Source organism: Sphaeramia orbicularis, chromosome 18 (genome assembly GCF_902148855.1).
Source record: "Sphaeramia orbicularis chromosome 18, fSphaOr1.1, whole genome shotgun sequence".
Lineage (NCBI taxonomy): Eukaryota > Metazoa > Chordata > Actinopteri > Kurtiformes > Apogonidae > Sphaeramia > Sphaeramia orbicularis.
Genome location: NC_043974.1, coordinates 16,435,441 through 16,461,316, shown reverse-complemented (window position 1 = coordinate 16,461,316; position 25,876 = coordinate 16,435,441). Strand labels below are relative to the sequence as shown.

Sequence of the window (25,876 nt, the reverse complement as noted above, 5' to 3'; positions counted from 1 at the left end):
ACAAAACTTTTTGAGATTGCAGAAATAAACTTTCAATTATTTTACATCTGTTCAAATATGCTTTTTGGTCTTGAGCATTCAGACTTTAGAAAAACAGCATTTTCCTACCATGCACTATGGTCGAGGAATAATCTTCAAAAAACTGCAAAACTATATACATTCATTTCTGTTAATGATTTTAAAAGTATCATGGAGAATGCAGTGAAGGAGGAATGTCACTGTTTTTCTTGATGTCATTATGGTTGAATAGTAGTTATTTTGTTTTATTGTTCATTGTGTATCATGTATGTGTTTTATGTTGTTTGGACTTTGTATGGCTGCTGCCTTGGCCAGGTCTCCCTTGCAAAAGAGATTCCTAATCTCGATGGGACTTCCTGGTTAAATAAAGGTAAAATAAAAGTAATTAATTAATAATATCTATATTATGGCTTCATATTTTTTGTTATTTCCAGGTGTTTTTTAACCTCTCTAAAGTCTCTGAAACAGTTCCTTTCTAATTGTAACAGTGAATGTTATATAGTGTTGGAAAGCTCAGGACCTCATCTTTCCGCTAACATTTGAATTTTGTGGCTAGCCCAAATTATTCAGGAGTTACAGTAGTTTGAGTGCCGTAAAGTGCAAAATGCAGCGCTAGAGAGACTGCAGTTGTTAAAGAGTTAAAAATGCACTGACAGGTTGACATATGTCTGGTTATATTCTTAATCGTATGTCTTTTTATTTGGTGATGTTTAACATTTTTAACAGTAATCGAACAGATGCAGTGGTTCCTCTGTGGTGTTAGCTGTATTTTCGTGCTGCAGTCTCCACTTGGCAAAAGCACAGCTAAGGTTTAGCTAATAAATAGGTCTCATTTTAACCTCCATGTTAAGGCAGTATCAGACCAAATCTAGGAAAATGTTAGACTTGCTGTTGAAAAATTCAGGATATCAAGAACCTGAAGTGAACCTCAGAATGGTCATGAGGACAATCTGAGCCAATTATCTTAAATAATACAAAATCTTATGCTTTATTTACCATTTTCACTCTTTTTTCTGCTACAGCTGCAGTTCTGCTCTCCTGTAGCAAAGTCAAACCAGTCCTATCTCCTCTGATATAAGCTATAAAATCAGCGTGCAAAAAACAGCTTCTCATTTTAACCATAGCCGACAGTCGCTTTCACCAGTTACAACAACGGACCTCGGTGTTGGCCACATCAGCTGATGATAATGACATCACAGATAAAGTTGAAGGTGGGCCCAAGTGAAAGTTGATCGGTGTTGGGTCAGTCTGTTTTCTGCTTCACTGTGGTTATGAGACAGAAGCGTCACTCTGCAACAGCAACAAACAACTACTACTGATGTCTATAGTTCACATATTAGTCACTTTTCCATTGACTCTCAAACTGCGCAAATATAACTTGCAGATAGAAATGTACCTAATGGAAAGGACAATTTCGCCAAAAGTCTCATTTTTCAATTAAAAGTTTTTTGTGCTGGCAAGAGGTGGTTTTTCAGGCGTAGCGCAAATGGTATCTCTCGCAAAACTGCAATGGAAAGACCTTTTTTCGCAACTAGACTCAGGTGAATTAAAAAAATGGATGTTGACGGACATTACAACAAGCAAAGAAGAAGAAGAAACATGTCATGGTACATATGGACACACCAGGAAACCCAATCATTTTTTTATTTAGTACGAGATAGAGGGGTAATATATAATAATAATGAATATATCTGTAAATCAACACCATATTTACCTTCGTTGCCATGTTTATGGAATGACTTCTTGTGTCATCTCCCAATAAATCACCGCATTTGTGATTTAATGGAAAAACCGACATTACATACTTCTGTTTTTTTGACATTTAGGAAATATTGGTAAAGTTTTGAGCAGATGTCCAATGGAAAGGAACTACTGTGATTGGTTCCTCTAGTGCTGAACACGGACCTTCAGGGTTGGATGAAAACATGCCTTCCTTCTGCAGATCTTTCCACTTTGTCCTAAGCATAGACTGTGAGGTATATTAAGATGTGAAGATTAAAGGGGTCTAAACCCACTTTTATAAGTCTTTGGTTCATTTATTTGTGTATTTGGACCCTAATAGTTCATAAAGTTTGACTTTGAACCCTCCAGGTGCTGCAAAGCTATCTTTATATTCATTTTGGCAAAAATTGAGAGGATTTCTACAACCCGTTTTAATTCCCTCTTAATTTGTTACGTCTGTAACTAGTTACGTCACGACATTTGCACATATAAGGTCAAGACTTCTGATGAACATTTCTCAGAGTACGGTATAATTGTTTGTCAGCAGCAGGGGTTGTAGTCCATACTGAAAATATGTCCAAACTTCGAGCCGATTACCTAAAATGTTCAGTTGTTGGTTGAACGGGACAGAGCAGCACAGCCAACAACCTGGAGGGGGTGGGGCAAGAAGTAGCATTTAATGTGCATTTAAAGGGCCAGCGCTCAAAACAACTTTTCTGGTGTCATTACTCAGAAATAGGATTGAGGATGGACCTGTGCCTTTTCTAAAATACATGCAAACTTACAGAATGAGCACTTTATCGTGACTTTAATACCAACTCACCACTCATCACCCGGATAACTGTAGGTATTGTACATATTTTATTTCTTTTATTGTTTTTTCTTCATTTTTTTTTATAATTGTTTTTTATTTAATGTTATTTTATTTATTTATTTATTTATTTTGATTTTGCTATTTTTTCACATCTAGAATTTGTGTGAATGCTATGTGCCTCCTGTTCACACTCCTGATGTCTTTTGCTATGTATATTTACATGTTTATGTTTATATCCAAGTGGGGGGGTGGGGACTTATGTTAAGAAAGAGAGCAAAAATGTACACACTGTATGATGCATCCATGTTATGCTGTTGAAAATATATGAATAAAATTATTTAAATAATAAATAAATAAAAAGAAGATGGGCCTGTGGAGTTTAATTAATGAAGAATTCAGACCCGAGCATAGCATTTACAGTTCATGTAGACCACAGGGAAATGATTTAAAATGCATAATTCCAGTTAAAAAAGCTAAGTATCACTCCTGTTCTAAGTATGAAAGTATCAAAGACCTAAACAGATGCCAGAAATGCATGAGCTGATCTAAAATGTTTAATAACTTATGTACCACTCATCCTATCATCCATCAAATTTTCTGAACCACTTGGTCCTCATGAGGGTCACAGGGGTGCTTGAGTCTACCAACAGGTGAAGGTGGGGTACGCCAGTTCACCACAGGTTTATATATACAAATAAGCAATAATAAACAATAAACCCATTAAGGTGCCTGTCTTTGGATGATGGGAGGAAGTTGGAGTGAGACCAGGAAAAAACCAGGGGAAATATACAGACTGCACAGAGAAAAGCATCAAATCCAGGATGTTCTAGCTGTGAGGCGAAAGTAAAAACTAATCCTATCAATACATTTAAATAATTCAGATAAAATGCAGTTTCTCTGCTTTTTTTAGTGGCATCATCGTTGGATGCTCAGAGGCTCCATAGTGAACATGTAAACATCAGCAAAACCCATGTTGTTTGACAAATGGTAATGCACACACTTGTTTTTACATTAACTTAACCCTATTATGCCAAATGTACTATATTTGATACATGAGTTTTGAAGCCCTCTACATGATCAGTGTGATTTTTTTTTTTTTTTCTGTCTTAAAAAACCTGATGTATACAATTAGATACATGCAATACACAGATAATCCACCAGGGGGGAGGAATTCATTCACCAGAGGCCTTTCCAGTGACACTACAAGATTAAATGAATGAGGAAGGAGGCAGAACTTTGACAATTTTGAAAAGGAATTATCAATTTGTTAGACATGTTTGTGTTATATTATGTTTTTGTTCAAAAAATAATAATATTTGAGCACTGAGACCTGATGTATCAAATATGATACAAAATTGAAACTCTTACATGGAAATTAGTATTTGAAAAAATATATATATATTTGTTTGTTCAGAAGGACCAATAATTGCTCCAGTTTCAAAGAACTGGAATTTTTTGTCAGTGATTAAATGGTTTAGGCTTTACAGGGTTAATGATATATTTAGCTGAAAAGTCCCTTTTTCTTCATTTTTCCACTGCTCTGTTATAATAACGTAAATTAAATTAACCACTAAATTAAATATAGGAAAATACTGCATTTTCATTGAAAAATGCTAAATGCAAAAAATAATATTACAATAAATGTTGGTAAATCCCTTAAGAAAGGTTAAATGTACAGACAAATTCACATGGAATCTGCCACAAAAATTGCTTTAGGATTAAAAACAGCATTTTACTAGAGTTTTATTGCCTTAAATGTTATCTAATCTCAGACTTCAGCAAAATGTATAGAGGGATTGACTGTCACCATGGGAACGCAGACAGCTGATTGAGGGATGAGATGAGTTTACACAGTCATTTATAGTCGAGACATAATGTAAATATGAGTGTTAAGTATGGATTTACAAACTCTAAGTGTGTGACATGTCAGGACAAAAATAGCAGAATCAAAACTAAAATGTGACTTAGAACTGAAACACACCTTTTCATGCAAATCAAACTGAAAATATGGTTTCGTAAGCGCTTTAATCTGAATGCAGCTATAAAATGTGTGACTTTTATTTAATAAATCCACAATGACATTCAGTATGTGTTTATGAGTCTGTTTTTGGTAAATACATTAGTTGGTTTTGAACTCTGTAAAAGTGGGTCACAACTGATGATTGTGGGAGATGTGGGTCCTGAGGCGGAGACCAGTTGAGGACCAGTGAGATAGACGATGCAGTGCTGTTTCATGCCACATATGGAAATTGGAAACTGAAACATCAGAGTGGAGGAGCTGCTGCGATGCTTCTGTGAAAACATGCCCTCGTGTCCATGTTTAATCAGTCTATGAATGGTGGACAGAGTTCACAAATACTACACCACTGTTGATTTAGGCTGACAGTGGAGTAGCTCAGGTTTTGTCTCCTCTCAGACCACTTGAACTATAAGCTGTTGAAAGGTTAACATGGATGCATGTGTATGAATATATGTGTGTGTGTGTGTGTACGCCAGTATTAATGTATAATGTGTTTATATGAGCTATGTTGTTTTATGTAGGGACTAAAGATGAAATTAACCAATAAGGACCCAGTGTTACTATTATGATAATTCCCAAATGATTTTTTCTCTCTATTTAGCCATCCTTAAGTGATTTTATCACCATTTACTGTGATATTATCTTCTGTATTTTGTGTTTTTTCAGTGAAAATCAGGTATTTTCCCATATTTCATTTACTGATCATGTAGATGTTCATAAAAGCATAGATTAAAGTTGAGGATTATTATATGAAAAACAGAGAAAACTGGAGCAAAATTGACCTTTTCAGCAAATCTATCATTAACTGAACATAAACCAAGTGTCTCCATCCACTGTCATTTGTCAAACTCCATGGATTTTACTGGTGAATCAATGTTGTAGAAGATGATGGTGTTTCTGGGGTAACTACGGAGCCTCTGAACGTCCAAATGGTCATATCTGATGACCATGAAAAGATGACAAACTGTATTTTACTCCAATTATTTACATGTATTGATAGGATTAGTGGATCAACAGGTATTAAACAGTTTAGATCAGTAGATGGTTTGGGTAGACATGAATGTTTGTGTCTTTATTGGTTAACCCTGGCTATAATCTTGCTTATTGGCACATATTGTGTTTATTAATATGCACTGTCCCTTTGAAAAAAAAAAAAAAAACTTCAAACAGCAAAAAAAAACCTGCCAATTGAAGCAGATATCTGGCTCTGCTTTGACATGGAAGCATATCTGCTATAGTATTAGAATATAGTACATACTAGAAGATGCTTGTACATGTATAAAGCCGCCATGTTACTGGGGAAGAAAATCAGAAAAGCAGCAGAAACCAATTTAACAGACAAAAAAAACAAAAAAAAAACATTTTAATTTTCTTTGAATTGGACCAGCAGCTCCGCTCTGACAAAGGGCAGTTTATTAGAAATATTTTCAAGTATTCTTCTAGTGACTTTTTCAGCAAATCTATCATTAACTGAACATAAACCAATGTGTCTCCATCCACTGTCATTTGTCAAACTTCATGGTTTTACTGATGAATCAATGTTGTAGAAGATGATGGTGTTTCTGGGGTAACTACGAAGCCTCTGAACGTCCAAATGGGTCATATAACTATATTTTACTCCAACTATTTACATGTATTGATAGGATTAGTGGATCCACAGGTATTAAACAGTTTAGATCAGTAGATGGTTTTGGCAGATGTGGATGTTTGGGTCTTTATGGGTTAACCTTGGCTATAATCTTGCTTATTGGCACATGTTGTGTTTATTAATTATGCACTGTCCCTTTGAAAAAAAAACCTTCAAACTTCAAACAGCAAAAAAAAACCTGCCAATTGAAGCAGATATCTGGCTCTGCTTTGACATGGAAGCATATCTGGTATAGTATTAGAATATAGTAAATACTAGACAATGTTTTGTACATGTATAAAGCCGCCATGTTACTGGGGGAGAAAATCAGAAAGCAGCAGAAACCATTTAACAGACAAAAAAAAAAAAAAAACATTTTAATTTTCTTTGAATTGGACCAGCAGCTCCGCTCTGACAAAGGGCAGTTTATTAGAAATATTTTCAAGTATTCTTCTAGTGACTTTTTCAGCAAATCTATCATTAACTGAACATAAACCATGTGTCTCCATCCACTGTCATTTGTCAAACTCCATGGGTTTTACTGGTGAATCAATGCTGTAGAAGATGATGGTGTTTCTGGGGTAACTACGAAGCCTCTGAACGTCCAAATGGGTCATATAACTGTATTTTACTCCAATTATTTACATGTATTGATAGGATTAGTGGATCAACAGGTATTAAACAGTTTAGATCAGTAGATGGTTTTGGTAGATGTGGATGTTTTTGTCTTTATTGATTAACCCTGGCTATAATCTTGCTTATTGGCACATGTTGTGTTTATTAATATGCACTGTCCCTTTAAAAAAAAAACCTTCAAACAGCAAAAAAAAACTGCCAATTGAAGCAGATATCTGGCTCTGCTTTGACATGGAAGCATATCTGGTATAGTATTAGAATATAGTACATACTAGACAATTCTTGTACATGTATAAAGCCGCAATGTTACTGGGGGAGAAAATAAGTAAAGCAGCAGAAACCAATTTAACAGACAAAAAAAAAAAAAAAAAAAAAAAACACATTTTAATTTTATTTGAATTGGACCAGCAGCTCCGCTCTGACAAAGGGCAGTTTATTAGAAATATTTCCAAGTATTCTTCTAATTTGACAACTTTTCACTGAACCGCTGAGGATTAAGGCCAAGGCAAAAGCAGACAATCTTTCCCTGTGAATTCTTGTACCAACCCCCTTCAGAGTGCACCCCTCAGGCCTTTACAATAGACGAGTATAAGTCAAGATGTGCGGCTCAATAAAAGCATGAAACATACCTTCAGCAAGCATTTTAAACTGGGCATTGAAAATGAATTAATATTTGATAAACCCTCCCTGCTAATTTTTTTTTTTTTTTTTTCCAGAGCTGCAGCTGTATTTATAATACTGCTGTAATAAAATCTTGGCATTTCCTCAAGACATACTGGATACTTTTCATACAGCGTGAATAGATATGCTTTAATCATATTTGCTATTCATCCAAAAGCAGGAATCCTCTCCGTCAGGTTATGCAGTGAACAGTCCCTGTCTGCTTTTTAATTCCTCCTCTTCCATTGTTGTCAAAGCCGGTGCTACAGAACGTTAAGCCACTGAAAGAAAAAAAAATTAAACTGTAGTCCACTGTCGCTGACATGAGCAGCAAATGAATTTAGATTTGTAGAACACAATCTGCTGCTTTGAACCGCTGCTGGGTTTTTTTTTCCCCTCGTTCTCTAGAAATGTAATTCCTACCCCTGAATATTTTCCAGTACTCTCCCACCCCCACATTGCCTACATTATTGTGCTACGACGTTGCAAATTAAGACTGACAGCTTGGATTTGGGAGGAGAAATGGCTGTTTCAGTTTTGTTTGCTTTTCAGAACACAAAGGCAGAGACAATATGCAGATTCGGAAACCAGAAAAATGAAGAACTAAACAGAAAAAAAAAAAAAAAACTTGACATAAACACACATACACACACACACAGCTTTCTGCTTTCGTACCGCGACCCTGCAGCCTGACCCTGGATGATAGGGGAACACGGAGAGCCGGTGATCAAAGCTCACCGTTGACACTTCCACTCCTTTTTGCTTTTGTCCTTGCCTGCTTCACACTGACACACACAAAAACCCACACCTGCATGTCTGCGCGGCATTATTCTTGCCTTTTATCTGAAGTTCCCTGCGTTTGTTTGTGTTATTAGTTTTAAAACTGTCTCCGAAGACGGGTTTGCGATAAGCTCCTCTCCCAAAGTCATCGCAGTATAAACATATGTGGATAAGCCAACACAGCTGTGATATTCTACAGAGCTGAACATGTGTTTCCATAAGCACAGGCTTTAATCTGCCGCTATAGCAGCGCCAAGCATCGGACTTTAAGGCGTTGGCTGGAAGAGTCTGCTTTCATTCAACCTCAAAGTATCAGTGTATCATAGCCATTCTGAAGATGATGATGATGACACTGATGATGGTACTGATGATACTAATGATACTGATGATGATAATGTTGATACTAATGATACTGATGATGATATTGTTGATACTAATGATACTGATGATGATATTGACAATACTGGTGATAATAATATTGATACTGATGATGATACTGGTGATACTGATGATAAGTGATGATGATACTGATGATACTGATGATGATAATGTTAATAATGATGATACTGATGATGATACTGGTGGTGCTGACGATATTGATGATAATGTTGATATTGATAATACTGATGACGATACTGATGATACTGTTGATACTAATGATGATATTGACAATACTGGTGATGATAATATTGATACTGATGATGATACTGGTGATACCGATGATAAGTGATGATGATACTGATGATGATACTGATGATACTGATGATAAGTGATGATGATACTGATGATGGTGCTGATGATGCTGATGATGATAATGTTAATAATGATGATACTGATGATGATACTGGTCGTGCTGACGATATTGATGATGATAATGTTGATATTGATAATACTGATGACGATACTGATGATACTGTTGATACTAATGATGATATTGACAATACTGGTGATGATAATATTGATACTGATGATGATACTGGTGATACTGATGATGAGTGATGATTATACTGATGATGGTACTGATGATACTGATGATGATAACATTGATATTGATGATACTGTTGATACTGATGATACTGATGATGATAATGTTGATACTGATGATACTAACAATGATAATGACAATACTGATGATAATACTGACAATACTGGTGTTGATAATATTGATACTGATGATGATAACGTTGATATTGATGATACTGATGATGATAATGTTGATACTGATGATACTGTTGATACTAATGACGATATTGACAATACTGGTGATGATAATATTGATACTGATGATACTGAGGATGATATTGGTGATACTGATGATAAGTGATGATGATACTGATGATGATGATGATATGGTTGATACTGATGATGATACTGACAATACTGATGATGATTCTGATGGTGATACTGATAAGTGATGATGATACTGATGATGATAATGCTGATACTGATGATACTGATGACACTGATGATGATATTGACAATACTGATGATGATACTGTTGATGCTGAGGATGATACTGGTGATACTGATGATAAGTGATGTAACCGATGATGATGATGATGCTGATACTGAAGATGACAACAATAATGACTATGATGATGATGATGACGACTAACGGTCCGTTTCCAGTTCATCCAAATTGTTTTGCAGTAGATCTGGTAGCCTAGAGACAGACACCCCTTTTCAACTGAAACCCATTCCTTCATTAATTCATAGAATTTCACATTTTGACCCAAGACTGAATCTTGAAGCCATCTAATGCTTTTTAATTTTATCATGACCCAAATTTGGTGCAGATTCACTGCTTTTATCCTTAAAGCATTGTACTTATAGACCAGTGTAAGTGGGTCAGAAATCTACTTGCAAAATGTCCATTTTCTTTTCCAGTACACGAATAGTTTTATTTGTTAGCAGTTATCATGTCATACAAACACTAAATCAACTGTATTTCAGAGATGAGACCATGGCAGATAGCTCACTGCTCAGATATCTTCATTAGTAGCTGTTCATTTACAAGCCCAGTGTAATATTTTTTTCTTTCCATGGATAACCAGGCAGTCCTTATTCTGTAGCCCAGGGTTACTTACATGTTTCACAAAATCAGCCATGTTTGAGGCTCTCAAACAAAAAAGTTATCACAAAAAAGTTGTAAAACTGCAATATAAAAAAAACTGCAAGTGACAATAGAATGCAAAGTTGGTTATTTGAAAAGATTTTTGTGTTTACGATTCAATCAAATATAGCTGTAGTTCTTACAGGAAGAGTTTGTGAACAAAACCAGATTTGTATGTAGAAATTATGTATTTCTATTATTTTTAGAAAATAAAACTGTAAATTGAAAAACAATGTGGTGCCGTTTAAACTGCAAGACCATAATGTTGAAATAACGGCCTATTCGCTTTTTTTTTTTTTTTTTTTTTTTTTAAAAAAGTTATTTAAAAAAAGTAAACACTTAACAATGTAATATTTTAAATTTGTAAATTAATGGGTTGGTAGAGTTGGTAGAGCAGCTCGTCCAATCACCAAAGGGTTGGTGGTTCAAATCCTGGCTCCGACTGTCCACATGTCCAAGTGTCCATGGAAGACACTGAACCTTAAATTGCTCCCAGTTGGACCTGGTGGTTTTGGAAAGTGCTTTGGACACCATGAAGGTGGAGAAAAGGTGCTAAATAAGGGCAGTCCATTTACCATTTAAATCCAGTGTTAAATCTACATGTTTAAAATGTTAAATCTACATGTTACTCATTAAATATGTTTACAGTTGGATGCGTGTTTTTACAGTATTGTTCTGGAAACCACAGCTGCCAGTTTTTTTTCCGTAAAAACAACAGGATTTTTTTTTTACAATGTGGTTTAACTGCAAGACTGGGCACTCCCGGGATGCTCTTAGAAAGATCCCTTACTTTGGGTAAGGGTTTGCAATGAGAGCGCATGTCCCAATGTCGCCACTTCCTGTGGAGTCTGAGGCTATGCTTGTCTGTTTCTTTGTTATTGGGGTTTTTTTTTTTGCCTATAACTAAATAAATGATCAAACACAGTAAGCTAAGACTTGTTGTATCGATTAATATCTGAATCGCTGACTCGATGATGAACCCAAAGACACTGTCAAAATTAATCAATACTTGTCTGTAACTTCTCAAAAAGCACGGCTGAAACTTTCTGCAACAGTAAAAGAAAGAAATAGAGTTGTTTGACTGTTTGAGATGATGCTGTCAAGAATGAATCCTTGACCATTGAAATCCATGTTTGTTTAACATCACAAAGTCACTGCAAAGTACCAGAGGGTAAGAATGATAGTAGTATCTCTAGGACCTGTATTGATACACTGACAAAAGTGAAGTAAACTGCAGCTCCATGCAACTTTTCTATTCTCGGTCTGAGCCTTCAGCCACAGAGAAGAACGTTGTATTGCGTGGATTCCTGGCACCACAGATGAGGTTTTAAAATATTTAGACTTCACTACTGGGAAATAAGTGCCTCATTTTAAAGGTGAGTCACCGCTGCTTTTTTTTTTTTTTTTTTTGTTAAAGGGTTGTCTGGGAAAGAGGCAGGTGGGACAATGACAGGTGACCTTGCAGAGTCTAAACTCCATGTGGAAATGGTCACATGATGAGTTAAAAAGCCGATGCAGAGGCTTGACCCCCAGCGGAGAACACATTTGGATGATCACTCATTTTCAAGCAAACGTTGGCCAAAAACTGCTCACATTTTAAGACGTTCAGACTCAAAGACAATGGAACAAAAGTATCAATTCATACATATCACTCAGCTAAAACCCAAATATGGATCACAGCAGAGGGAAGGTGGGCTTGGTTGGAATACAGATAGCAGCTTATTGCTGACTTCACTCAATCCACACAAAACAGAAAAGCAGGGGAGCGTACAAATGCCAGATGTACACAAAGAAATACGGAGAAAAAAGGCAAACATTGCAAGAGCGAACAGAGTGTAGCACTATTTCTTCCTGTCAGTGATGGTCGTGGCTAATATGACGACGAACAGTGTCCAGAGCAAAGCAAACACATCATGTGCTTCTGTCTCCATAGTGATGACAGTTTGCTTTGGGTTTTGTAGATGATAAAGCCATACTTCGTTTGAGCTTCTGTAACTTCCTTTGAGTTTACATGCAGATGGAAGACATACTGGTTCAGCTTTAACAGAGCTGTATAACAAACAGATGGCAGGTTTAGAAATATTTAAAGGTGGGGTGTGAGATGTTTTCCTGGAGCATTTTTTACTATACTGCTTAAAATCCCCTTCACACCCCGATTACAACTGATTAATTAAATGCTCTAACAAAAAAATTTTAAAAAATTAAGTCACTTGAGGAACGGACAGGACTGAAAAAACACCATCCAATCATTTTGAGCGCCCAGTCGAAATGATTGAACGGTGATATGTCTATCAAACTCACTGACTTTTGCCCCTCTCCCCTCTGCGCGTACGCCTCTTCATGCATGAATCGTACGTTCTCAGAGGTTTGGAGCACTTTTTCAGGAAACGGAGCTAGAGCTTGGCTATATTAGCTATATTAGGATGGAAGTTCACAGCAAACTGTTTTGTCACTGACATAAATCACTACAAAATGTAACGTTAGTCAGATAGGTCTGAACTGGGGCTGTTCTGTAAGAGCAGGGGTGTTGAAGGAGACTGAATGAGGTATGCATGGATCGGGGCCGGAGCTGGAGCCGGGCAAATTGTTGTTGTGCATCACTCGTGAACCTTTGAGAACAAGCATTGCGCGTTCCAGTACTCTGGAGGCGTGGCTTCGGAGGGATGTCTGAAGAAAGGGGTTTGGACTTTTGAATTGAGCATTTTCAAAATATAGCTTGCTCGAACTGTTTTTCTAAGATCTCATACTTCACCTTTAATAAGTTGTTATATCACATTAGATGGTCACCAAATAGTGGATCCATATTATGTTTACTATAAAGTATGAAATGTCATCGGTTGCTCCATTCATCTTCTCCATCAGCAGCGTTACTGGCATTTAACCACCACCATATTCAAACCCTTCCATTTGGGACATCAAATCAATAGGCTTTGGAAATGTTGTTTACCTTGACATTTTTAGCATGCTATCAGCAGCTGTGCTCATTATCATCATCACAGATGTTGATCTGACATATGCTGACAGGCTGTTATGCACACTGGATGTTAAAGCAATACATTATGATGCTTCGTGGTCGGTATCTTAAAGGGGTCATATTTTGCTAAACTCACTTTTATGAGTCTTTGGTACATTTATTTGTGTATTTGGACCCTAATAGTTCATAAAGATTGAATTTGAAGCCTCCAGGTGCTGCAAAGCTCAAAAATCAAGTGGATTTCTACAACCCGTTTCAATTCCTTCTTAATTTGTTACGTTTTATAACTACTTACATCATGACATTTGCACATATAAGGTCAAGACTTCGACGAACATTTCTCCAAGTATGACATAATTGTTTGTCAGCAGCAGCGGTTGTAGTAAAAACTGAAAATATGTCCAAACTTCGAGGCAATTACCTAAAATGTTCAGTTGTTGGTTGTATTAACAAACTAAAGTGGCTTAACGGGACAGAGCAGCACAGCCAGGAGGGGGTGGAGTCATGTGCATTTAAAGGGCCAGCGCTCAAAACAACTTTCTGGTGTCAGTACTCAGAAATAGGGTTGAAGATGGACCTGTGGAGTTGAATTAATGAAGAATTCAGACCCAAGCATAGCATTTACAGTTTATGGAGACCACAGGGAAACGTTTTCAAGTGCATAATTCCATTTAAAAACGCAAAATATCACTCCTTTGAATGTCAGTACATACATTGGATAAAGAGGTTTCCTTTTACATGTTATAGCTTTAAGGATAGTAACTCATGGTCCAATACACCACATGCAAATTAAGATTAAGATACTTGCAAGGTCTGGCATTTAACAGATTAAATGGATAAAAACTGGATTTAAATATGTAAAGAAGAACCTTATTGCAGTGTAATTATTTCTATTGTTTTGTATTGTATTGTATTGTATTGTATTCTATTCTATTCAGAATCTTTTGTATGGGTTCACAATACACACAATATTTAGTCTGATCGCCTTTAGGGTTTGATTACAGGAAGCATTCACCGTGACATTGTTTATGCCTTGCAATGCTTATGCAGTGTCACAATAAATATCACAATATTGATTTCTGTCAAGAGCTGCATTCATTTTTCACCAAGATCCTGTACTGATGATGGAGAGTCAGATCATGTGTAAACTCTTCTCTATGACTTCCTAAGGATTGTAAATGGGTTCTGGTCTGGACTCTGTGGTGTCCAGTCCATGTGTCAAAATGGTGTCTCATGCTCCCTGAAGCAGACTTTAACAATCTGAGCCTGATGAAGCTTGGTATTGCCATCTAGGAAATTATACTTTTCTTTTTTCTTTTGTTCAGACAAGGTATAGTTGTAGATGTCAAAAAAAAAGAAAAGTATAATTGCATTAATAGAAGACAAAATGGACATCATTAGCTTATTGTTATCTAGGAATTCAGGATTTAGCTAACCTAATTTTAAGGACACAGAACATTGTATATAATAATGAAAAAAAGCCCAGGTCATAACACTGCCCCCACAGGCTTGTACTGTAGGTGCTAGGCATCATGGTTAATCACTTCATCCATCACTCTGAAACAGGGTGAATCTAGAGCCACATGTCCACAGTCCAATCTGTATCTATGAAACTGATGGTTGTTTATGAAATGAGAAGCTACCCACTGCATCCTCTTGCATTCGCCACATATTAATCACTGCACTAAAAATCAAATGGTAAATTCTTGTCTATTAACTGTTAAATCTGGGTGCAAATATATTGGCACTAACTGTACTCAGATTAGGGTTAGGGTTAGATCTGAAATAAACCACTTACAATGACCCACAGTTAAATTTCACAATACATTTAAGCTGCTAAAAGCTTAAAAGCTATTCCTCTCTTTTGTCTCTCTGTTCAGGAACAAAACACTCTAAAATCAGTCTTCCACTGCCCACTCTGCTTCCACCTCACTAACAACTAGAATCAGCGCCCGCGGCAGCAGTGACAGGTTGGGTCCAAAGGGCTAGAAATTGTGGAATAGCAGTCCAGAATTAAATCTCCACTGAGGAGACTTTAGCGGCCTCTGTGTTTTGCCCTTTGATCACCACCACTGTGACTCGGTGACACTCCGCCCTGCAGATGTGGCAGCTCTGTTTATATTTGCTTATTCATGGAAAGAAAAATGCTTGGAAGGCAAACTCAGTGCTGTGTGCATGTCTTCAGCAAAGTAATTAATTTGATATTTTAAGTTACTAAATTCTTTAATGACATAAACAAACATAAATTTGTCCAGAAAGATGTTTAGGGAAATTCATATTTTCACAGCACATTCCTACTGAGACTAAAAACTGTCATTACACTGAAAAATGTGTCTTTTTTTTAATAGAATGTCAATTTTCTGGGTTTTAATGTACAGCCTTATCAGATGACTCCTGGTGAGTATTTCAGTGTTACTGTGATATGCATGCAAAGGCTTCTCTATATTAAAGGCTACTGTAGACAACCACTCACACAACAGACATGGATCCATGTGTGTGCACTCCCTAATCTTGCCAGGGTGAATGTCATTGCCATCTCCTGTGTGGAGGCGAGGTGAGAGATAATCTAATCACTAGGGAGACACAAAGCAGAGACGCTGGGTAGGTAAAGAGACATGCCGAGCACTGAGAGGATAAAAAACAATGTGGAGGAGGACAGAGGCCGCACGGAGCCTTTGAACTTCCCCGACAAATAATTGAAGGACGTACTGGAGACGGAGTACAGAAGCTACAACAAATGGTGACAGATGAAACCTCTGACACTGAGCAGCTCCTGCTGCGTATGACGGAAGGTGAGCGCTACCACAACAGATGCACACTTAATGACTCTGTCATATCTTTCACAGGATTTTTATTTTTTTCTCGGAATGCAATTAGCAAGATCCAGCCCATAACTGGAAGGTCACGGTCATTGTCTGATGCAGTCATTTTACTACACATGCATGAACATATAGTTGGAAACATACAGTATGTTACAACTGGGAAGGTATGGAAGTAACATAGGTATTTTTATTGTTCGAAATACTGAAGAAAAAAAAACACACAAAAAAAAAAAAAAAACAGCCAAGCATATAACTTTAAACACTTACATAATAAGTAGCTTTTTTGTGGAAATCCACCTTTCATTGAGATAAGGTGTTATGTTGAATACTCACTTAAAACAACTGTAATGAATAATCACATCTCATTTCCTCTGTGGTTTGTTGCAGAGGCAACATAGCAGCTCGCCTAACTGCGATATTTTGGCCTAATTTTTCCAAAGCAGCATAACTCAGTCGATGTATGTTTAGGACAGAGCAGTGAGAGCTCCTGGAGAGGGATGTGCAGTTTGCATATTTTCCTGTAGTTTTAATCACACCTACAGCTTACAGGACATAATAGTCAGAATATGACAAACATTTCAGAAATCTAATGTCGAACATTTAGAACAATTATAATGATGAAAAAAAATCTGTGTAAAAAAAAAAATTGAGCAAAAACTCACTCTGAGGTATGTTGTAAGCATAGATAATAAACTAAAAAAAAAGAACCCTAAGGGAAGTATAAACACTTACTGCAATGGTGTTTATTGCAATAAAAGATGCATAATAATAGGTCTGTATCATTTCGTAGTTCAGCGTAGGAGACAGTGATGGTCTGCTGTTCACCACACCTTTAAGTGCAACCATTCAGAACAGCCAGGAATACTCGTGCTCTTCAGATGTTCTGAGTATACTCAAGCATTTAACCTCAACCGTTCCTCTGGGACTGTTTAGTCTAGGTCATATTTTGACCTACAAGTAAAAAAAACAGACCTAATGATCCTTAGCTTCATATCTGTGATGCATGAAATAGCTTGAATGAACTTGAAATCCAGCCTGTCTTCAAAAAAAAAAAAGGCCTGTGTGATACAAGCAGCCAGAGGGAGGACACAACGCTGCCATGTAGCTGTCAAAATTCTTCACGTCATATAAAAGGTGAAGTCTCAGAAATGGGTCACCAGCCACCTTTATCATCTCACCTTGCATTCTCATTGCTTTCTAATCCCATTGAACTCTCCTGCAGCGATGCTAACCGTCTTCATTTCCTCAAATGCTGACAGCGGCCGGCCGAGCATCAATATCCACTCGTTAGCATGCTGTTAGCGCCAGGACTCCGGTATGCAGATGAATGCATGCGTGTGAATCATTCTGCACGGTTATGTTTCTCAGTAGGGCTCCACTTTGCCATTGTCATCAGCATTAAGATGCAAAAGAGACAGTCGGATGCCTCAAGTGATCACCGTCAATTACACGGCGCCAGCAGGGGAGCCGGCCCTAAGCTGTCAGCACATCATCAGCCAGGGGATGAGTTTGGTCTGACAAACCCTAAACACACCGCTATTGTGAAATCTGTCTCAATTTATGCTTCAAACCACAGATCCAACCAGTCTGAAGACTTGAAAGTGGCAGAATTCTTAAAACTATTGGCTCAAAAGGAAAACAGAAAGAAACTAGGTTATCAGCTGCAATTCTTGAAATAACTTTGATTATTAAAACATATCACTGATGACAAAATCAAGTGTTTAGGCCAGATTTTTCAACTCAAACTAAACCGTTTTTGAGGAAAGAGAATCAAAAGACTGAACAAAACAGGCAATGATATGTAATGAAGGTCACCCAGGAACACCACCTTCCAGTCGTTGTGCAGAAAATATTCTACAGTGAATATTAATTTGAGTTTACTGTGCTTTTTCCACAAAAAAGCTCCATGACCACATTTAAAATTTCAGAATATACTATTATTGTTCATTTCTAAAGTGTATCTGCTAGGCACGGTATGTCCCCTGTTCCCCTCAAGTCCACTTTCAGTCTTTGGATTGGACTCATATTTCTAAGTCACACTTATCAAAGCTCAAACCAGATCACAACAGGCTCCGTAAATTGTTCAGCTGTCCCAAATCCTGGGTCTGTTCTTCAAAGATCCCCCCTGATGTGTCATAAAACACAATAGAAATACTCTGCATTACGTAGTAATCTAGTTTATTTTTCCACATAAAAAGGTTCAGTAGGGTTATCTCAAAGGACATCTCCTCCTCTCTAACGGAAAAAAATCAGAAATCTCTCCACATGCAGTAGATTAGTACTTTTAGCGACAAAATATTTACAATGCCACAAATATTTTATGAAGTACTTGCCTTATACTAAGAACTTTCCTTTTGCCAGACTTCAACAGATTATTGTGGAAAAACATTGACAGTGACACTGACCTCAATCTGCGCAGTGATGGAACTAGAAAGACTTGGTTTTCATTAATATTATTATAATTTTAATTATTTCTTTTTTTTAACAACAGTTGTTCACATGTTGTGCAGCTCATGGCTTCTCAATCTGTTCCGAGCATAAGGCACTGCAGAGAAGGTAATATTCATGACACTGTGCCAACATTTATTACAGTAAGATTTCCAACCCCAATGCAGAGTCCTGCTTCATTCATTCATTCATCTTCAGAACCGCTTTATCTTCAAGAAGGTCATGGGGGTGCTGGAGCCTATCCCAGCTACCTATGGGTGAAGACGGGGTGTCGCCAGTTCATCGCAGGGCTAACAAGTAGAGACGAACAACCAATCGTTCTTATATTCACACCTATGTGCAATTCAGTTTAACCAGCTATTTAGCTCACAGGTGTCAAACCAGTGGAACCAGTTCAACTCGGCTCAGCTCGTCAACCCATTGTTGTGCACCTCATTTCCTTTCCCCTACCTTCAGAAACTTGTATTTGAGGGGGTACGATGTTCGTCGCCCGCACCGGAACTGGAACTGGGCCCGGCGTTCACTCTGCTGCTACATTCACTAGCGCCGCTAAGTAGCAAATCAAATACATGATATTCCTGTAAATGAATCACATGTTGTGGACAAATGTTTGCGCATATTGGAGGGATTCCACCCTTTTGAAGACATGGAAGCTTTGCAAGTGCACTGTAAGCCCGGATAAGTAGAGTTTACTCAAAAAAATTTGAGGCAAGTGATTGCACTTAAATGATCTGAGTAATGATCAACTAATCAATTGGTTTAAGTAGGTTCAACTTTAATGCTAAAAATATTGAACTTAAACTATTAAGTAGAAAACACTAAAAGACAAGTTATTTGTACTTTAAATCTGTTGTAAAATCAACCCCACTATCCAACCATTCAACTCAGCATTTTAGGTTACACTGATTAATTTTCTCAATTGCAGCCAGATTAATTTATCATTGATTAGACAACTTTTTTTAAGATAATCAAACTCAAAATCCTATTCCTGACCAAAATAGTTTTGAAATTATTCAACTTCATATATTGAAGCATGAATTGAAGTTAACTCAAAGTCATTTATAAGTACAGGAAGTGCTTTTAATTTGACAAACATTAAGATTTCCATTATACAACAGCAATCCTAGATGAACAGTAAAGCCATTGTTCTTCCTATGGCTCTGACTCATGGTGCAGCTCTGCAAAAATACAAAAACAAACACAAAAAGGCCAATAAACACTGCTATACACACATTAAATCCGACTTAACACCAACACCACAACCCCGCTGAACCACTACACATAAAAATAACACATTTTCAACAACATGCCCAATACCCACAATGCAATGCGAAGATAAAAAGGTGCACTGTAAGCCTGGAATCTGTATTTACTAAAATGCTTTAATTACAATGCACTTAAATGATTTAAGTTTTATGATGGTCCTGACTAAAACTTAGTGATTTAATTCCATTCAACTTAAACTTTTTCATACTTTCAACTATGTCTACAAATTAGTAGGATATACTTAACATTTATAGTCACATCATAAAACTTAAATATTTTAAGTGCATTGTAATTAAAGCATTTTAATAAATACAAATTCCGGGCTTACAGTGTGTTCCAGTGGACCTGATGTCATCTTTTTAGACCGTTTCTGCTTCAACACCATGTTGGCTACGTTCTGACCAAAACAAAGCAGCATATGCGTGACATCATCGCACATGCGCAACGAACAGAGATGGGTAATCCCAGCTCCATAGAGTAAAAGTCCTGCCATGTATTTGTTCCAACCACTCACTGAACCAGCCCATTTTCATGAGCCAAACTCCTCTTCCAGGTAGATGAAGGGATAATGAGTGGAATCACCTGTGTTAAGTGAACAGGTAGAACCAATACATGGCAGGACTTTTACTCTGTGGAGCTGGGATTACCCACCTCTGGCAACGAAGGCGGAATCAATAAGCAGAATCGTTACGCAGGCAGGCAAACGATTCCAAGGAATCGAGCTACTGGGATCCAGTTCTCAAAAAGAACCGGTTCTCGATTCCCATCCCTACTTTGGAGTAACGGAAAATTAAAGGTCAACAAAAGCAGTTACTTGATTTATATTGTGATACATATCGATATTGTCTGATATGAAAAAATAATCGTGATATGATTTTTTTCCATATTGCCCAGCCCTAAGCTTATTTATGCTTTCCAGGCTAACGATTGATCCGGCTGTCAAAAAAAGGAAATAGAGCTGCTGCATGAAAGAGACGTTGGAGACAGGTGGGTGCGGCTTATAGTCAGGTGTGGCCAACAGTCTGGAAAGTACAGTATATTAGAACCCAGTCTGAAAATCACATACCTAAAATGTCTTATTTATTCCACTGCAAGACTGCTTTTGTGACCATCTACAATAAGTACTTCATGAAACTTCCAACCTGAAGTTCTCTGCCAAATCTCAGACATCTGCCAGCTTGGAGAAAATCTTTCTGTGTTCACCTAGTCCAACTGAATATTTTCATAAATCTGCTTAATCCTTGTGTGGCATTCCTGTGCACGCTGACATTAAGCTGTATGAAGCAGCATTACCCAATCTCCAAATGTCATTGAAGATGTTGGGGAGAACCGCAACTCCACTAAAAAAAAGTTGTACAAAACTTCAACAAAAGATCAAAACTGTAAAAACAAGACTAACTGTAAGCCAAGTGTTTTTGTCGCTCATGATTAAATCAGTGACAGTCCAGTTTTTCTGTGTGAACTGAGTTTTGCTTTTTGTTTTCTTGTTGACTGCAGCTTCTCGATAAGACTGATGGCCGCTCTGTGAAGCCTTCAGCTTTGGCTCTCCTCCCTGTTTCCCTCTCGCCCCCCTCTAAACCCGCCCCGGCTGCTCTTTTCTTGCCAAAGCGACCATCAGACCAAGCCAAGACGGGACATCTGTACAGCAAGGCGCTGAGCCACATTTCCATGGTTAACTGGACAAGTCCGGCCAAAAGCATGTCAACAATAACAGATATCACTGACATAACAAGTTGTCAGTTCTTCAGCCCTGAATACAAGCTGTCCAACCAGTTATCCGACTGATCTGTACATCTGCCGCCAATTTGTCTCAAGTGTTTTAACTGCTCGTCCACAGAGATATGTTGGAAGACTTTATACTTTTATTCAGTTTGTGGTGACAAATGGAAAAGTCTGGAGTGCTTCTTTTTTTATGAATGAACAAGACCAAGTGTTATTTACAGTAAAGCTGCACAATATATCATTTGAGCATCGTCATTGCAATGTATCTGTGCACAATAGTCACATCGCAGGTCCTGCAACATAGGAGGCAAATGAACTCGACGTGTTTTCACCTACAGGGGTTGGACAAAATAATGGAAACACCTTAAAAAAATCAACAAAATATAATTTAATATGGTGTAGGTCCGCCTTTTGCGGCAATTACAGCCTCAGTTCTCCGAGGTATTGATTCATACAACTTGTGAATTGTTTCCAAAGGAATTTTAAGCCATTCTTCAGTTAGAATACCCTCCAACTCTTTTAGAGACGATGGCGGTGGAAATCGACGTCTTACTTGAATCTCTAAAACTGACCATAAATGCTCAATAATGTTGAGGTCTGGGGACTGTGCCGGCCATACGAGATGCTCAACTTCATTAGAATGTTCCTCATGCCATTCTTTAACAATTCTAGCTGTATGGATTGGGGCATTATCATCTTGAGGTGAAGGTGTTTCCATTATTTTGTCCAACCCCTGTAAGTTCAACCTGGGTACCTGACACACACTGCACACAGTAATCCACCAATCACGATCGTTGTTAATCAGTGTGCCGAAGCAGACCACGCCCCCTGCACATGGAGTGAGTCGCTGGTAACAACATTGAAAAATGAGCAACGAACAACAGAAAAGCTACGAATGTTACGAAATCATAAGGCTTAGACCCAAATGCACGAGACTGACACAGAGCAACTTAGTTTGAGTATTTGTTTACTCTAAATTAATTAAGGAACAAAATCTCTTCACAACTTTGGAATAAAAAAAATAAACACAAAAATCTTCTCAAACGAGGTATCAAAAAATCAAACAAAAATATCTTCACAAACGTGGTATCAAAAAGGTAACAAAAAGGTCTTAACAAACATGGTATCAAAAATTAACACAAAAATCTTCTCAAATTGAGGTATCTAAAAATCTAACAAAAAGTTCTTCACAAATGTGGAATATAAAAACTTACAAAGCGAATCAACACAGCACAGAGGAACAGGAGAAGGTCGAGGGAGTTCTTGACTTGCCATAGCATGAAAGACGCACTGACAACAGACACGAGGAGAGGAGGGTGTAGAAAGGGAAGAGGGATAATGAGCCCCAGGTGAAGACAATGAGGGAATCACGGAGGACACAGACAAAACAGACACAGTGCACACAAATGAACAGAACCCCTCACCAAAATAAAAAAAGGAAATGAACCAAACCAACAAACATAAATTACTAGCACCGCTGAGGGCGGTGCGTCACAACGAAAATGAAGACTTGGTGCCAAAAAGAAAAGCAACGTCAATTATCTGGAATTATTTCAGCTACAAGAAGGATGATATTGAAACACGTGTACAACCAGAGGAACACAACTAATTTGTTTGACCATTTACGTCAGCATCTGTTATGACCCTGGGTCATAATTTGTCCATTTATCTGTGTATGTATATGTTTTCTGGATAGTGTGTGTGTTCCCTCCCGTCCTGTAGGTGTGCTGTGCCCTTTTTGTATCCGTTTGTGTTACAGGAAGCTGACTGGTGGAGCATGATTGCCCGGCCCCTTTAAAAATGGTCCTGGAGCTTCAGTTCGTCCTCTCTTTTGCCTCCTGCCAGCGTCCAACCCTGACTGCCAGCCTGTGTGTGATTGTGTTAATTCGAGTTTGTATACAGTTGTAAATAGTTTTTGTAAATTGATCCTTTTCTGGTAGGGGAAGTCAGCTCTTTTGTTTTTCCGTTTTTCTCCTGTTTTTGCTTAGGGAGTTAGGTTAGTTTTCTGTATTTTATTTCAAGGTCAAGGTTACTTTATTTATACCTGTAGGTAGATTTTTTTGCAGTCTAGGTGATTGCCTTGGCATTACAACAACACATACATTGAACATGCAAGACAGGCACTTGATCACACTTACAGACAGGACAAAAAGTGCTCAGTGTTCCACCATTCATCTGCATAGCAGCATGGATAAGTAAAAGAATAAAATAAATAAGATCAAATAAATAAAAACAAGATGCAATAAAACACAATAAAAAGCAGAAAAGATAAAATAAAAAAAACAAACAATCTGGGATAAAAACCAGGATAAGAACATAAAATTAAAAAAAAAAAAAAATTGTGCATTTATTTTTGATTAGGTAAGTTAGTTTGAACTGTAAAGAAGATATTTTGTTTGTTGTTTTAGCCGTGTCCTCCCCCAGCCCTTCTTTAGTTGTTTAAAAAATATAATAAATATTGTGAATTTTAGTTTTGACTGACGTGTGTGCTTGGGAGCTGGGAGGGGACAAAAGTGAGCATATTATGTTCGCCCTGGTGAACCCCTGGGCTGGGGCATAACCGCATCACACAGCTATTATATACGCCTAGTACCATAAACATTACTTCCACATCTCTATTAAGTAAAACCTAAATTTCTTCCCACCCCCATCCAAAAATAAAAACAAAAATTCGACCATCCTTACTCATTCATGCACATCCCTAACAGACATCAACAGTTGTGTCAATACAAGGAAACTCCACAGATCACACAAGAGTTTAAAAACTGAAAAATCTATTAGAAAAACTGGAGACGACATGTGGAACCTTGCATGTGTTTAGTAAAAGTCTGAAGGAAAACCTTGAGCTAAAAACATTACAACACAGCAATTAAAGTGCTATTTGGTGAATGGATCTATATGTATACCGTACAATTAAACTCAATGAAATACCTCATTTACACACATATAATTGAAATTGTGATTCTCGTCTTGAAAGACAGATTCAATTTATGAGTTTATCTTCCTTAAATGACTTCATTATCTTCAACCTGAACCTGCAGAACATCACAACACTTATTTTATATTTGTTTGTTGTGTGTGGCTTTTTTTTTTTTAAATTCATCTACAATTTGTGCAGTTTTTAATGACTACCATTATCTTATGTTTGAATGAGTATGGATTCAATCACACAAGTTTATGAAAAAACCTCTACTATAAAATGACAAATAAATACAGTGTTGAACAAAAAGTTGGATTTTTTTTTTTTGTTTTCTGAGACGTTCTTGTTTTTATTCCTATTTATACACATAAGTAAGTGCCTTTGATCACATGCGATGATTACATACTGAGTCTCAGATATACTTTATCTATCAACAATAAAACATATTGTCACAATAATGTCATAAGAAGAGGTAAAATTATTTTATTCCAACTTTACGGACAATAGTGTTTCTGCCTCTGCCATCGGTGATATCACAATGTTATATGCTGATATTGATGTTTGGCCAAAATATCTGTTTTTCTTCTTGCAAATGTACTGTATAATTTAAAAAAAAATCACTGTAATTATAATATGTAAAGTTACTGACACAATACATAATTAAATCAAAGTTACTAAAATGTTGGTGTTTACAGACACGTCGGGCAAATTCTCTTATCTGTAGCTTATCTTTAAAATGCCATCAGAGTTTATCAAGTTCAACATTGTTGTGCTGTTGAAACCAACGCATTTTAGTGTTAATTCAAGCTATATTGAAGAACTTGTAAATGTTTGACAGTTGTGAAGTTGAGTTGAGATTAAAGCCTGCCGCATACTCTGAGAGAACACAGAACTTTCTTCTCGTGCAGTGTGCAAGAACTATTGCGCATTTGGTCAGGTGTAGGGATATAACGATTACCGGTATAACGATAAATCGTGGTAAAATTGCAGATGGTTAGTATTACCGTCTAAATTCTAATTATCATGATAACCGTGTTTGATTACCACACTTTTAGGGGAAAAAAAACATGTAAAGCTATGCTTTTGTGTCAAATATTTGAGTATAGTTTTAATTTATTACCATTTTAATTGTATATACCTAATATTTGGAACCAATATTCACTTTTAAAGTCTTTAAAAAGGTTCGTTAAGCATCGTTGTGTTATTTATGCAACAAATTACATATACATAAATACATATACATTTTTCAAATCGGATTTTATATTTTTGTGTGTTTTTTGTCCTTTTTTGTTGATATAGTAGGTTAAAGTGAAAAAGAAAAATAGGTAGATGAT

The 25,876-nt window shown here is 37.0% G+C and overlaps 1 protein-coding gene across 1 annotated transcript in view; it reads right to left on the bottom strand.

Annotated features, from left to right (window-relative positions):
• adam19a (ADAM metallopeptidase domain 19a) overlaps positions 1-25,876 on the bottom strand; it is a 438,676-nt gene that overhangs the window by 340,348 nt on the left and 72,452 nt on the right. The window lies entirely within an intron of this gene.